The sequence below is a fragment of the Arachis duranensis genome, chromosome 10 (assembly GCF_000817695.3).
Source record: "Arachis duranensis cultivar V14167 chromosome 10, aradu.V14167.gnm2.J7QH, whole genome shotgun sequence".
NCBI lineage: Eukaryota > Viridiplantae > Streptophyta > Magnoliopsida > Fabales > Fabaceae > Arachis > Arachis duranensis.
In genome coordinates, this window is record NC_029781.3 from 44,596,044 (window position 1) to 44,599,901 (window position 3,858).

A 3,858-nucleotide genomic window follows, 5' to 3' on the forward strand; every position below is an offset into this window, starting at 1 on the left:
AAAGGGAAGAAGTAAGTACATGTAAAGCTAAGGGTTTGAGCAAGAGAGGGAACAGTATAGGTGGTAATCAATGCACGGTAAAGAAGGATTTCGTTAACACATGGTCTAGACTACATGTGAAAAGTTCATCAATGGAAATATAGCAAGTGCATGTGATAACAATTAAATGCAAGATGTTTATTGGCATGCCGGCAAAGGCATGAGTAGCATAGATCAAGTATTCAATGTCCAAGTTAGATTACCAAATCTTTTGACGTCGGGATTTTTGCCAGTATAGAATTTCATAAAAACAGTCGCGTTGTAGATATAGTCTCTAAACCGACAGAAATCCCTTCGTACAAACGTTTGGGTGTCACAAGTAACAAACCCCTTTAAAAATTGTTAACCGAGTATTCAAACCTCGGGTCGTCTTCTCAAGGAACTGCAAGGAGGTATGTTCTTATTATTGGCTATGGAGATTGTGAATTCGGGGTTTCAAGAATGAGGAATAAGTAATATAAATAGCAAGTAAAATAAATGGCAATTAAAATAAATAAATACTGTAAAGCAACTTTTGGCAAGGTGAGAGAAATTAGAAGTCCAACTTAGTTATCCCTCTCAACAATAACAAAAAGTGTATCTTAATTCCACTTAGTTAACCTTTGAAGAAAAGGTAAGTCAAGGGATTAATTAGTTTGACCTTCGAATCCTATTTATTTCCTAAGTAAAAGTTGGGATTATTGAAGTTCAGTTCAATTAGCAAGATAACGATTATCACTTACGCTGAGTTTGATAACTGTTGAGTTACTGATTTCTTAACCAAGGCCAAAAGGGGGAAAAAGTAAATTGCTGGAATAAAATATCTTCAGATCGGAAGCAATGGTAGCGTAAATAAAAGCAAGCAATCATAAATTGAAAATACCTCAATTATCATTAATTCAAACAATAATCTGTGACATGGAATAATTCATAAATTAAATTATAAAAGTAAATAATTAACTCAAATGCTGGAATAAATAGATAAAGTGAAAGAGAAGCTTAAAAACAAAGGAACATAAAAACCTGGATCGAGAGTCACTCTTACAAGCTAAGAGAAGTCCTAAATCCTAATCCTAAGAGAGAGAGGAGAGAACCTCTCTCACTAAAAACTAAATCTAAATCATGAAAAGTGAATTCTCAAAAGCCTTCCATGAATGGATGCATTCCCCCACTTTATAGCCTCTAGTCCATGCTGTCTGTACTTGGATCTGGACCAAAAAGGGCTTCAGAAATTGTAAGACCCAAAATCTTTGAAAAGTATTTTTTATGATCAAGTCTCAAATCATATAGTTATTTATAGCCTTAATTTCAGGAATTATTTTATTAAGGATAATTAAGGCAAGTTTTGATTTATTGAATTTGAGATGAATTATAATTATTATCCAATTTTACCATTATTAGATTATTTTCTATATTTAAATTATAAAGCTGGTAGTTGTGAAATAATAAGGATTTTATATGATTTGGATTGAATAATTAATATTTTAAATATTACTACTACTGTTTTGAGAAAATAGAGGAAATAATTATATTATTCCTAATTTTTAGATTTGGGCATTTCATTGGAAAATAATTTGTGAAAGTGAGGAACAAATGGTATTTTCTATATAGTGTTGGATTCAGTTTGGGTTTCAATTATTATATTATACCAAATTTTATTTGAAATTACAAAACTAACCCCATTACCCTAATTTTGTTAAAATTACCAAATTACCCCTAAACCTAACTTTTGCCTAAACTCTAACCTAGCTACCCTTTCCCCCAAGAACCCAGCAGCTATAGCACGCACAGTTTCCTTTTTGTTCTTTCTTCATGAAAGAAAGGAACAGAAGCAAAAGAAAAGCAGAAAAGCAAGAAGGGGGAGGCTGGGAAGGGAAATCTGAGAGGGGAGGAGGGCGGTGCAGCCGCCAAGCCTATCACTGTGCCGATCGTCCTCACCACCGCCGCACGAAGAGCTTCCATGTGTCGCCGGTTCCCTTGCCGCCGCCATCGTCGACAAGTCCAGCCGCCGCCATCACCTCTCTATTTCTGTTGATGGTGGCCAGCCGCTGGGTCGCGCAGAGGAGAAGAGGCAGAACCGTGCCCAACCACCGCCGCTTCTGCCGCCAAGAAACCCCGATGTGCCTCTGGTTGCCGGGAGACGGTGTGGTTGCTGCAGGAGGTAGCCGCCGGAGCCGCTGCTCCATTCTGCCATTCCTTTTTATTACAGTAAGCCCCTTGCGCTCTGAAACTCAAACCGTAATCGTTCTAATTATCTATGGCTATGGATTCGGATGAATATATGTTGTAAGATTAACTTTATGGGGTTTCTTGTCAAAAATGGAGGTTTGTTGCTGAGCCACTAGAGCTTCTGGCCACTGACGGAGCCGTTGCTAGGCTGATATAGAGCTGTGGCTGCCCTATTTTGTTATTTCAGTAAGTAAATTCTGTTTGGAAAGCCTTGCGTTAGTGTTCTGTTCTGTGTAATAAAGTAATCGTAATGTTAATGGTTTTAGGAGCTAGAATCCGGTTTGCTTGTGCCTTTGGGGCTGTTTCTGCTTTTGAGAGAGCAAGCATAGCCGAGATTTTGATTGCCAGTGATTTCGGGTCGAGATAAAAGGAGTTGGTTAACGAGTTGGGTTGTGGTTCCAATGTTGTGAGGTAGGGGCGCTTTCCAAAAACTATGTTTTATGTATTGGAATTATTACATATGGATACTGATGTGAGATATTATGTATTTAGTGATTGTATCTGCCTTATGTATTATCTAATTGACTCGAATGATTATGGATGTTGGTTTGGCTGAATTGTCGTGCGGCTTGTGAAATGTAATCTTTGAACTTGATTCTTTAAAGATTTGAATCTGAGTTTGATCCGTTGAGGATTGATTTGATTTGAATTAATTATTTTGATGATTTGAAAAGTCGAATGTACTTTTAAATTCAGCCTGGTTTATTTTAATTGATTTGGTTTTGGACAAATGATTTGTTATTGAACCGTTTCTTTAAAGCTTTGGAAATGAGTTATATTGATTTGATATTGAGTTGATTTTGATATGGTATCCTTGAGATACGCCACTGAGGCAGTTGTTGGATTTAGCTTGCTTTGAATTGATTTCTGGTTTTGAGCTGTTGAAAAGGAATGAGAAATGGTTTAGTTGGGACCCGAACCGGGTGGCAAAAGTCCAAGTTTTAGGGGAGGTGCTGCCGAAATTTCTACAAAATCCTACACTTGTTTGTAAGGTTATTTAAAAAGGGTTGGATTTGGAAAATTGTATTATTTGATTTATTAAAAGGATATTTATGTTTTCAAGCTTAATTTATTTGATGAACCTTATACATTGAGTTTGGCTTATTTAGAACTGAACTATTTTTACCGTTTGAATCATTGAAAGAAAGAATGACGCCCTAATATTGATTTCAATATAAAAAGGAGCTTTTAGTGATTTTAAAGGAATGTAGACTTTTGATTGATTAATCAAGGCTGAGGCATTTTGGAAGAGTTAGAAAAATGGGTTCTAAAAAGAAACCTGAAAGTGGTTTGATTCAAATGAACTGGTTCCGTTTCAAATGAGTTGATTTTTGGACCGGGTTAGAACTTCTGATTTTGTATGGCCGGTTTTATAGTAAATTCAGTTTTATTTACTTGAACCGAGAATCTATGATTTTAAGAGTTTCAATGAATTTTAAGGAATTTGATGTAAGTTGGCCTTCCCTAAAGACTTGGGACTCTGGCGAGAAACTTTTGTCATAAAATCCCATTGTTGGATGGGTGGTTTTGAATACTTTGAAATAAATCCTTAACTTGCCATGGTTTTGGAAGTTTTGGAAAGAGAATGCCGAGAGTGGCTTTGTTTTAAAA

At 36.1% G+C, this 3,858-nt stretch overlaps 1 long non-coding RNA gene across 4 annotated transcripts in view; it reads left to right on the forward strand.

The window, feature by feature from the left end:
• The first annotated feature begins 1,987 nt into the window (after positions 1 to 1,987).
• LOC107469736 (uncharacterized) overlaps positions 1,988 to 3,858 on the forward strand; it is a 9,930-nt gene continuing 8,059 nt past the window's right edge. For 2 of the 4 annotated variants that reach the window (XR_008004343.1, XR_001588230.3), the window contains exons 1-3: positions 1,988 to 2,226; positions 2,344 to 2,433; positions 2,514 to 2,658. This is a non-coding gene — a long non-coding RNA (uncharacterized LOC107469736). The remainder of the gene's footprint in view (positions 2,227 to 2,343; positions 2,434 to 2,513; positions 2,659 to 3,858) is intronic. The other 2 variants (XR_008004341.1, XR_008004342.1) reach the window with 2 other exon arrangements.